General features: G+C 26.6%; 1 long non-coding RNA gene across 2 annotated transcripts; it reads right to left on the reverse strand.

Moving 5' to 3' along the window:
- Nucleotides 1–7326: 7326 nt before the first annotated feature.
- Nucleotides 7327–8462, reverse strand: LOC136086520 (uncharacterized). 2 transcript variants are annotated; one of them, XR_010641389.1, is made up of 3 exons: nucleotides 8340–8462; nucleotides 7892–8047; nucleotides 7327–7530 (listed from the first exon to the last, which is right to left on the reverse strand). It is a non-coding gene; the product is annotated as an uncharacterized LOC136086520 (long non-coding RNA). The 2 variants fall into 2 exon arrangements; XR_010641390.1 differs by having other exon boundaries at nucleotides 8331–8462.
- Between the last annotated feature and the right edge of the window lie 4960 nt (nucleotides 8463–13422).

Genomic DNA, 13422 nt, shown 5'->3' on the forward strand with positions numbered 1-13422 from the left:
TTATCAAATATGATAAAATATTCGTCAGAGATTTTCGTAAATAATTTTAATTTTTAACTAAGTCGAGATATGTGAAACAGTTCTGTACATTTTTTATTATGCTAGCAAGTTTTAATTTACCGCACTTTACGCAATGACTAACGAAAACAAACACAAAACAAAAGATTTTGAAACGCTGCGTTGCAACGTCTTCGAAACTCCTAATAATATTTTACTAAATGATTTTTACGACTTTGATGCGCAAATTTTTCACCAAAATAATTTTGATTCGAAATACTTTGAAATAGAAACTTTTAAAACTGAACTCGAAACTTTAAAAAATAATTTTACTGTAATACACATAAATACAAGAAGTATAAATAAAAATTTTGATAAACTAAAACACTTTCTAATATATTGCAACTACTCATTCAGTATGATATGCATAACTGAAACGTGGTGTTCTGATGAATCATTTCAAACGAACACAAATTTTCAAATTCCAAATTATAAACTATTATCTTTTGAAAGAAAAACAAACAAAAAGGGAGGAGGGATCGCAACGTATATCCGAGATAATCAAGTGTTTAAAGTAAGACCAGACCTCTCCATCTCAGACACTGATAGCGAAGTCTTTACTATTGAGATAACGGGTAATAAATCAAAAAATATTATAATTTCCATTTGCTATAGACCTCCAGAAGGTGATATAACTAAATTTTAATTAGTAAAAAAAAAAATAGTAATTTAAAATCTTTCTTAAAATAAATGACAAGGGAAAAAATATTTTCTTTATAGGAGATTTAAATATTAACAGTCTAAACTACAAAGAAAACGCGGTTACTAAACTCTTTTTTGATAATCTGTTTCAATTATGTATCCTTCCAATCATCAACAAACCTACTCGGATAACCCCAACCTTCGTCTCTGCAATAGACAATATATTAACAAATACATTTCTCGAAACTTCCTTAAAAACAGGAATTATCAAAACCGATTTATCAGACCATTTTCCTATTTATTTTTCATTATATCAAGATTTAAGAACCTATAGCAATCCTAAAACCAAAGTATATAAAAGAAAAATCAATCAGTTCTCTATTAAAAATTTTAAAGACTCGCTATCGGTAGTAAATTGGGATGAAGTGTATCAAGAATGTAACCTTGGACACACAAATTCCGCATACAATTTATTTTTACATATTTTTCTAGATCACTACAATAAACATTTTCCTGTTGAAGAGAAAGAAATAAAGCTAAAGTATCTAAACTGCCCATGGATAACTAAGGGGATTAGAAAATCATCAAAAACAAAGCAAAAACTCTATATCAAGTATTTAAAAAACAGAAACGAAACTAACTTAACTACATACAAGGAATACAAAAATCTATTTGAAAAAATTAGAAAAAATTCAAAAAAAGTATATTATTCAAAACAACTACAAAAAAGCAAAAGTGATATTAAAAAAACCTGGAGCATATTGAAAGAAATAATAGGTAAAAACTATACTAAATCAAATAATTTACCCGATAAAATTATCGTTAACGAAACTGAATATATCGACAAAACTTCTATCGCTGAAAACTTCAATAGCTTTTTTGCAAACATAGGCCCTAATATGGCTTCAAAAATTCAATGCCCTGATATCTCCTTCGAAACCTATATCACAAACCAACATTTCTGTTTAAATATTTTCTCTAAACTAAACCATGAAGAACTAGAAATTGCAAAAAACTCGCTTAAGACGAATAAGGCCCCTGGGATAGACGATATTTGTAGCTATATAGTTGTAAATGTGTTTCCGGAGATAAAACAACCAATCTATGAAATTTTTAAATCTTCAATTATTACAGGATCCGTACCGAATAAATTAAAAATAGCTAAGGTAATACCAATATTAAAAACCGGTGATGCATTTACACTAAATAACTACAGACCTATCTCAGTGCTACCTGTATTTTCAAAACTTTTGGAGAGAGTAATATACAATAAACTGTATAAATATCTAACAAATAACAAAATCCTAAATGAAAAGCAGTTTGGCTTCCAAAAGCAACATTCAACCGAACACGCAATTCTTGATCTTATAAATAATATAAATGACTCCTTTGAAAACAAAAAATACGTCCTTGGAGTCTTTGTTGATTTATTTAAGGCATTTGACACGGTAGATCACGCTATCTTAATTAGGAAAATGGAAAAATATGGGATAAAAGGTGTTGCACTAAACTGGTTCAAAAATTTTTTACTAGACGGAAAACAATGCGTTATTGCTCATGGAAAAAAATTTTCAAAATTACTCAAAATAAAATGCGGTGTCCCTCAAGGTTCCATTCTTGCACCTCTTTTGTTTTTAATATACATAAACGATCTTCCTAAAGCCTCAAGTAAATTAGATTTCATAATGTTCGCGGACGACACCAATTTATTTTATGCATCCTCATCAATTACAGAACTTTATGAGACTACAAATACTGAACTTGAAAAAATAAACAGTTGGTTAAAATCTAACCAAGTATCGTTAAACACAGAAAAAACCGAATACATTCTTTTTCATTTCTAACCTTAAAAAAATACCACCCGATTTACCTTCGCTAAATATAGATACTAAAGAAATAGAGAGAACCCAAGCAACTAAATTTCTTGGGATACTTATTGATGAGAACATCTCATGGAAATCACATATAGATATATTAAATACCAAAATATCAAAAAACATTGGTATCCTCTACAAAGTTAGTTCTATACTGTCTCCTGATAATTTAAAGTTTCTATACTTCTCGTTTATACAAAGCTACTACATATACGCTAATGTTGAATGGGCGAGCACTCATAGATCCAAACTAACCACACTATATCGAAAGCAAAAACATGCTGCAAGAATAGTTTTTAATAAGGATAGACTCTCGCATGCTGAGCCACTTTTAAAAAATTTGAAAGCATTAAATGTATATCAAATCAATATATTCCAAAATTTGTTATTTATGCTCAAATATAAACTTGGACTTGTTCCTTCTTACTTTTCAAAGAATTTTTTTCCAAAATAGCAAAAATAGATACCATACCAGAGGAACGGGAAACTTCAACGTACCTTTTAAAAAAACAAATTTCTCGCACTTTTCCATTTCGTACCGTGGTCCTTATCTATATAATAAATTTATATCAAAAAATACTCAACTAGAAAAATCGAATAACTTAAATACTCTGAAAACGTTATTAAAAGATCTCATTTTAAACACTAACAACTTTATGAACTTTTATTAACCCAAAAACATTTAAAACTATGTATAAATATAACTTTGTTTCGAAACTAATGTAAACTCTAATAACTCAAAAAACTCTAAATAACTCAAAAACAACAGCAATAACAAAAATACAAAAGCAAATAATAGGCTTATTTATCAACACTCGAACGACTATATATTACCTATTTAGCAATTTACCTATTTAGCAAATCGTGTACCTACTTATATAAATGTGTATTGAAATAAAATTAAAAAACTAAAAACCTCTTTTTGTCTGCATTCTTTGTTTTTTTTTGCATTTTGGATTTTTATTCTCATTCTGCCGAAAACCGATAACATTTTTTTTTAATTAAAAAAAAAATAAAAATAAACTTATTTTAAAAAAAAAGCATCCAAAAATATTAGTAACGCATAGCGGTTTCTTGATGACAAGACCGTCGGTCTTCTGCAAGTTTTCCGCGCTCTTTGAAGTAATTTCTAATACTTTACAGTTTTACTTTATATATTTTTTTGTATAACGTAACTTTGTAATTTTTTTTTTTTTTTAAATTTTACTTACTCTGTAAAGATTCTATTATATTTTACGAATTTGTAAGGATTAAAGAACAAAAAATTTGAATAAAAAAAAAAAAAAAAATAAATAAATATATCAAAAACATTGCCAAAATCTTTTTTAAGTCTCTTTTGAATTAAATTTAGGAGATTTGCAAAAGTAAAACAAAATCGTCAATTAAAAAAAAAGTCAAATTGCATCAAATAAAACACAAAAAAAAAACTTTGATACTTTTGTTTTATTTGACGTGACTTTTTTAAATACGTTTCACGCAGAATGAAGTTTTGTAGTAATTAATACAGTGCAACGTTTTCCTTACTATATACTCATTTATAAAAAATTTTAGCACGTTTAACTTTATTGTGAAAATTGTTTTTACTGGCGTGTTAATTCAGAAATTGTAAGAATTTTAATTAAATATTCTATGATAGCAATTACGAAGTAGTATAGTAACAAATTAACTGATTTATATTGTGTTTTTATACTAATAGAGAGTTATTATTTATATTTATGGAGCTTTAAAACAAAACAGGTTGGTTTGCTGTTAAATTATCTATGTTCGCCGCAGAGAAATGAAAATGGCACAGATGAGTTAAACAACCAAGTTGAAGCAGCCAGGGAAGCCGATGAGATGACAGTATCAGAAGAGTTTGAATTACATAATGTAATAAACGCAACACACAAATAATCTGAAGCGCATAAAATCGATAAATTCTCTTACCTATATGCTAACTATAGCAATCCAGCTACTTGAATCGTATTTAAAGATAAAATGCGACAATTTTTGATCAAACATGGACTAAAACAAGTCAATCGGTTTGACTTTCCTAAGGACAGTATGCAAAGAAAATTTTCAAAAAACTATTACAACTGCTGGCTTGTCAATAGAGGTGAAGTTAGCAGGCATTGGCTGCAGTATTCAGCAAGTAAAGACTCTGTGTATTGCTTCTGCTGCAAACTGTTTACCAGTAGCACAACAGCTGCGTCATCTCTTTCTTCCAATGGTTTACATGACACAGCAATACAATTGATTGAAGTTTTACTCTTATGTAAACAATAAGTTCGTTGTTTGGTTTTCTCTATGATGTTCACAGTTTACTGAGTGTAACTAGCAAAGATGTTATGGAACATTGCTTGAGAAATCTTAAGAAAGCTTTTCAATATGGAGACTCCAAAGATATTCATGCAATCGATCTATGTAGTGAACTGAAATCAATTTCAAGACGAATTGCAAAGTGTACATTGCTACTATATTTTCTAAATTTTATATTAAAAAGTAATCTAACAGATTGTGTCCCCAATACTGTTATAGCTTTATAAATCCTCTTGACACTTCCAGTTTCCATGGCTAGCGGTGAGCGAAGCTTCTCAAAACTCAAACGGATAAAAACATTTTTAAAAACGTCAATGCAGCAAGAAAGGCTTGCTGGATTAGCTACCCTGTCAGGTGAACATGATATTCTAGAAACATTGAACTGACAAAACTTGTTTCTACATATGTCTATTCTACATATATATATATATATATATATATATATATATATATATATATATATATATATATATATATATATATATATATATATATATATATATATATATATATATATATATATATATATATATATATATATATATATATATATATATATATATATATATATATATATATATATATATATATATATATATATATATATATATATATATATATATATATATATATATATATATATATATATATATATATATATATATATATATGAAGACCTGGAAAAACACTGGAAAAACGATCAAGCTGATTTTTGCATTTTTAGGTTTTTTTGCCCCTGTTATATTTTGGCTGCAGCTAAACTATATAATAATTGACTATATAACCAGAAAACCAATCAAATTACACAGATATTTAGCTCTCAAGTTTATCTGTCCGCTGGAAGAACGATCACATTGCTCGCTGTAAAGCATGTGACGACGCTAAACCAATCAGAATCGACAAAATTATAAAGACTCATTTCTATCTTCTCTTATTACGACAAAGAAAGTGTTAAAGAGAAGACCTACTCATCGTAAAGGGGAAGCCCAGTTCCATGAATTTAGCTATTCTTATCATGTACGAGTTCTGCGTGGTGGAACCTATGTAGAACAGAAAGTCTGCTTCAAACCCTTTATTGCCTTGTTTGGCATTACAAACAGAAGAGTACAAACCATCAATAAAGCCTTAACCTCAACAGGTAAGTAGCAAAATATAATTATTACACAAAGTATGCCTATTTAAAAAATGTATAATTGTGATAATTATTATAATAGTTTATATTATCATAATTATAAATTGTTGAAAAGGCATCTATACATATATAACTCTGTTATTACAAAGTTAATCATGACTAGATCTGGTACTGCTAAATTAAAGTATTATAACAATCAGTTCATGTTACTAGATGTAGTCACGTTTTATTTTGTATTGCAAAAATATCATAAATTGTTTTTACTTTGATTAGCTGTAGACTGTAATAATACCAGTTGACTGTTTTTTTTGTACTATGGCTAAACATCCAGTAGAACCTCTTTTTCGAGTTAATGTTTGTGTATTACACCTTTTTTCACACTGTCTAGCAACCTGTACTATACAAATAGTACAATACCAACTTATAACAGTTAAATTAATAAACTGCAGAGCTTAGACTAACTAACTATTAAGCACAACTTAGACTAACTGTAGTCATAAAGGCTGACTGTTTATGGAAAGATATTCACTAACTTATAGCCTATACTAGCACTATCACTAGGAGGATTAATTATGTTTTTTTTTTTTTTTGAGTAAGTGTGGACTATTCTTAATTAAATGGGAAGGGCAGAGACAGAGATTCTTTTGTTACCAAAACTTTGATTTGTGACAAAAAAACTTGTTTTCACGAGAAATTTGTTTATTTAGTAACAACAGGACAACAGTTAAACAAAAATGTTCAACTCTTACCACCCACGCCTCACTCCCTCCCTCCAATCAACTTATCCGTTTCTATTACTCACACTTAAAAATGAGTTTTTTTTACAATAGGGTGTCCTCCTAAAGATACCAGAGGGCGACATAAGAATAGGCCAAGCAGGCTTCCTGACCATGTGACAGCAGTTATCCGAGCACACCCCAGCTAACACACCAGCGTTGGGCCAACGTTGGCCCAATGCTTCTTGTAACGTTGGCCCAACGTTGGCATCCAGCGTTGGGCCGATTCCTTGATGGCCGCCGGGCATACATTGGCCCGATTACATTGGCCCAATGCAGTTTAGCCAGCATTTATCCGACGATATATTTTATTAGGTTCAGTGAATTATAAACGCTACTTGTAACTAGCACGCAGTTAGTTAGGTCATTGTTAACATAAAATTTCTTAAATTTGTTTATTTTTAATGTATTAAAAAGATTGCAATTGCAATCGACGTATGATTAAAGCTATTTAAATTGTTTTAATCAAATGCAAACTGAAATGTGTTTGTTATTTCATTCAAGCTAAATTTATTTTCAAGGTGAAAAACAAAACATATTCAATAAAATGAAATGTATATCAGATAATATTAAAACTGTTATACAATAATCTAGACATTATCTTCGCCATTTGCATCACTGCCTTTGTCCCAAAGTTCCGAGTGGCATGCATAATCAATCCTCGCACCATCTGACTTTTTTCGGTCGTACAATTTACGAACCCACGACTTCATTTGATCGTTTACTTCCGCTTTTGAAACATCTTTTGCACCTTGTCGTAAAAAAAATACATTTAAATATTATTAAATAACTTTGTGTTAAAACATTTCAAAAACTTTAGTAGCCCTAAAAAATTGATTAACTACAGTTTAAAAGAAATTTGTTGGGCAATCATTAATAAGACAACAAATGAAACCAATTACATTCTATTTACATTTAAACCAAATTTTATCTATTTTTCGTAAAGCCAACTTGGGTTTCCTAAAAGTTAAAACCTTAAATAGGGTTACATTCAGTTATAACTTAAGTATAAGTTAAAACTTACATGTGTATAAGTAAATTGTTTTATGTTATAACTGAATGGCCCTATACAACATAACTATTATCATGTTTAATATTTATTGATCACTAACCATAAACAATAGATTCATGTTTTTCATCCCTTGCTTTGTCCTCCTCGACCTTCACTGTTTACTTTGTTGATCCATTTCTGTAGCCATCAATTAACAGAAAACGTTGCTCACTGTTTCTTCAACAACTCGTCCATCAATCAAAACAAGATAAATAATCTGAAAAGTTTAAAAATAAACCCATAAGATCAGATAAAATATTTTATTAAAAGTACACTGAAGCTCTTTCAAGTAGAACCTGCTAAAGATGTTTTAAAAATGGTATGCAATGGCAAAAATATATTGTCAGTTAATACCACAGCAACATCTGAGGAGCGCAGCGGTGGATTAATACTTTTATAGCCCTGGATCTAGTATTTTTTGGAGGCTTTTTTTATACTCTACAGTGTAATAATGACTACTAAAAAATATGTAATATTTAAAATTCAAAAGCAAAAAATACATTATTTACGTCGAGACATATTAATGTTGATAAACCAGGTGACATTCTTCGCATAGGCAAATTGCTATTCTGTTGTTCACTCACATTACTAACTAAAAGTAAATATAACAAACGTTAAAAACCTTGAATGAGTCTTGTTTTGCAGTGACGATATATATATATATATATATATATATACATACATACATATATATATATATATATATATATATATATATATATATATATATATATATATACATAAATATATATACGAATATATATATATATATACATATATATATATATATATATATATATATATGTATATATATTTATATATATATATATATATATATATACATATATATATATACGCATATATATATATATATATACATATATATATATATATATATATATACATATATATATAAGTCTATATATGTAAATATTAAAAATAGTATCTTTATATTATCATGTATAATTATGTATATTTTAAAGAGTGCTCAATACATAAACTAGAGCTATATAGTATATATTACTTTTACCCGCAGTATCAGGAATTAGCTAAATGCTAATAGTTATAATATTATTTGCTATATATATAATATTATTTGGCAAATAATATTATATAAAAAATATAAATAGCAAATAATAAATATAAATATTAGCATTTAGCAAATTCCTGATACTGCGGGTAACAGTAATATATACTATATAAAAATATATATATATATATATATATATATATATATATACATACATATATATATATATATATATATATATATATATATATATATATATATATATATAAATATATATATATATATATATATATATATATATATATATATATATATATATATATATATATATATATATATATATATATATATATATATATATATATATATATATATATATATATATATATAAACCCTTAGATGTTGTCCGAAAGTTTTTTCGATATTTTGTTGACAAAAAGTAAAAATTAAAATGCAAGACCGGAATTTTTTTTTTTTAATAATGATAGACTGCCAGCCCCAACCAAACCCTCAGTCGATGTAGCAGCACTCCCTTGCGGGTCAGGCTATTTGTCAGTCGATGTAGCAGCACTCCCTTGCGAGTCAGGCTATTTGTCAGTCGATGTAGCAGCACTCCCTTGCGAGTCAGGCTATTTGTCAGTCGATGTAGCAGCACTCCCTTGCGAGTCAGGCTATAAGATAGTCGATGTAGCAACACTCCGCGCATGATTTACAGTAAAAAAAATAAAAATAAAAACATTTTATTAAAAAAAATAAAAATAAAAACATTTTATTAAAAAAAATAAAAATAAAAACATTGTTTATATTGTTAAAAACATTCAAAATGTTATAAAAACATTCAGAATGTTTTTAAAAACATTCTGGTCAATTAAATTTGCGTTTTTGTGGTTTTTTTAAAAAACGATTAATTTGTAATTAAATTAATGGTTTTTACTTTCGTCCAACACGGAAATGTTGGACGAAAGTCAAAAGTAATTAAAAGTGACGTCTGTGTTGGCGTAAGAATCACTCTTTTCCTCCCGCTCTCCCGACAGCCAACAAACTATATAAATCTATATATATATATATATATATATATATATATATATATATATATATATATATATACATATATATTATAGTATATATTATACCTACATAATAATATATACTATATAATAATACATATATACCTATGTGTATATATATATATATATATATATATATATATATATATATATATATATATATTACAACAATTATAAATGTATTCTATAAAATATATATATATATATATATATTACATATATACCTATATAGATGTATATATATATATTAGGTACGTGAGTAAAAAATTTCAAATTGTTTGAATACTATAATGTTATATATCATTAGAAAGAGGATTATTACAGTATTTCAAAGGTGAAAAAATTATCAAAATCGAACAATTGGTTTAAAAGTTATGACGGTTTAAGTAGCGATTTTTCTATATATGGATTTGTTGAAGAAACTGTGGTCAAAATAATGTTTTTCTTCACTTAAATTGTCATAACTTTGCCAATTCTTATCGAAATACAAATATCTTGGTGTCAAAAAATAGGTGTAAGAGTGGGTTACAACTTTATGTTAAACTCTAACCAGTGGGTGTATCGGATGGACAGAGGGGGCACCAAACCACCACCTCGCCCGTATAAAACTGAACACTTTTTTCAGAAATTTTTTTTTAAATACATAAGCAATATAAATACACAAAAAAAGTTGTTTTAAATTTATAGTAAACCACTAAAATATACGAAAGGTGAATGTTAGCAATAGAGGTGGGTGTGGTGGCGATTGGTGTATCACACCCTAGGATCAAAAACGACTTGATTTTTTAAATATTTATATTTTTACTATAATGAGTAAAATTAGTACACAATATAAAATTATGTTATACAATCTTACGTATAAAAGTGGTGTTTCTATTACGAAGGGGCGTATGCCCACCACCTGCCTACCCCCCCTACCCCACCTCTCCACCCAACCTAAAAAAAAAAATTATTTTTTTCAAAATTTGAACAATAAATTTAAAAAATAAATTAAAAAACTGGAAATTAATTAAAAAATAAATTCATACCAGACAACCACCAAATATGGGAGGTTAATGTAAAACTCACAGTAGATATGTTGATGATGTTTTAGTACTATAATATCAAAAAATGTATCAATTCTTGAAATATCTGATTGAATATTTAAAGTACAACAACAAAGAAGTAAAAAACATATTCCACTAGATTATAAGATACATTAGTGGTGCATCCATGGTCATAAAAGAGTGGAGTATAAAGGAGGGCGTATCCAAATATGTCATAAGAAAGAGGCATTCTAATGTCCCTTCCACTTCTTACCAAAAATTATTATTTAATTGGATATATATTACAAAAAAAATTATACAACTACTAATGTGGGGCTATAAGTCAATTGGCTGTAAAAAACATGTCATCTTTCTAACCAAGTATAGCAAAAACCTATAATAAAGTCTTTCATGTGATTATTACATTAACAGAAGTAAGGACCATACAAAAATTGCAAATATTTTTTTATATAAACTCATGTGGAAAAGTTGATATATATAGCCTTACAAGGTGCAACAGATAAAGAAAAAAAAGCATAATAATAATAATAATAATAATAATAATAATAATAATAATAATAATAAAAAATACTTAAATCAATATTCAAAGAAAGAAAATATATGTCATTACCAACTGGAACAGATGCAAGTGGCACTAAAATAAAAAATAAAATCTTGTATTTATTTTGTAATATCAATCATGTTGAAAGGTTTAGATTATACCTTACCAACTTGTTTCGATGATGATGGCACTAAAAAATAAAAATATAAAATACTATAGCATAGACTTATATGATAAAAATGTTACACGAAAAACTTTATATGAAAAACTTTATATGAAAAAATTAAATAATATAGCACAACCTTAAAATAATTTAGAAATTAAAATCATATATGAAAATAAAAATATAAAAACCTTACCCATTATAACCGATGAAGTTGATACTAAAAAACAAAAAATGCAATATACAACATAACTGTATAATTATTTAATAATTGAAACCATACTTAAAATTATTTGTAATTAACAATATATATATATATATATATATATATATATATATATATATATATATATATATATATATATATATATATATATATATATATATATATATATATATATATATATATATAAACCTTACCAACAGTAACGGATGAAGATTATACTAAAAAATAAAAAGACAATACACAAAACAACCTTAAAATTATTTTATAATTAAAACTATAATATATATAATGTATATAATACTATATATATATATAATATATATATATATATATAATATATATATATATATATATATATATATATATATATATATATACGCAGTGGCTACGGGTACGTCTAGACGTATCTTTAATAAAAAAAGTTAGAGATACGTCCAAACTTTCGGACGCAGAGGGACATTTTATTGATTTTTAATCTTTATAAATTCCTTAATAATCATAGATTCGCGTTAACAATGGCTTTAAATGTTGGTGACAGGTTTAACTCTTTAAAAGAATTAGAAGTAGCCATTAAGAACTATGAAATAGAATTTAGCATTTCTTTATATAAACGAGAAAGCAGATCTATTGCATCTGCAAGAAAAAAAGGCATTAAGCGAACCTTAAACGACGATTTGTTGTTTTATAGCATGCATTATGCTTGCTATCATGGAGGGAAAAATTTTAAAAGTCGATCAAAAGGAAAGCGTCCAAATCAAAGGTATATGTTATTTAAAAAGATCTAAAGTACAAGTATTATAAATATTATCTTATATATGTTAAAGCAATCAGATAATAGAATGTGGACAGGCTCAAAAATGAAACTTAAATTTGAAAAAATAAGTTAATTCTCCTAATTATTTAATTTTTTTTTTGATTTATTTTAATAATTTAAATAAATCAAAGCGTTTAAAAATTTATTATATAAAAAAGTTTAACTGTTTGAAAAATCCTCATCTTTTCGAAATGAATATGTTTATATTAAGTAGACTAGTGAAACTTTAAACTTTGGTTTTTAAACTTTTTATGTCATAAAAAGATTATGTCATAAATGACTGTATTATATATTTTTTATTTCTTTCTTATTGATAGCACATTCCAGATAGATTGCCCATATGGAATCTGGATAAATGTATCCGACAACGGTTCACAATTATGCATACAAAAGTTGGTATTGAAGCACAACCATGTCGTTGACTAAGTCAGTATTTTACTTATCTTAGTTTGAATTATTTTTATTTGCTATTTGGAAGCTATTCTCTGTTAACTGTTTTGCTAAACATTTCTATATTTTTTTACATATATATATATATATATATATATATATATATATATATATATATATATATATATATATAATTATTTTTAAAATTAAAACAATGTTTTATTCTTGACATGTTTCGTAAAGTTTATTTACATTTTCAAAAGATTATTTTACAATAATAAAAAAATCTGAAAAAAATATTCAAAAATAGAAGTC

This window comes from Hydra vulgaris, chromosome 10 (genome assembly GCF_038396675.1).
Source record: "Hydra vulgaris chromosome 10, alternate assembly HydraT2T_AEP".
Lineage (NCBI taxonomy): Eukaryota > Metazoa > Cnidaria > Hydrozoa > Anthoathecata > Hydridae > Hydra > Hydra vulgaris.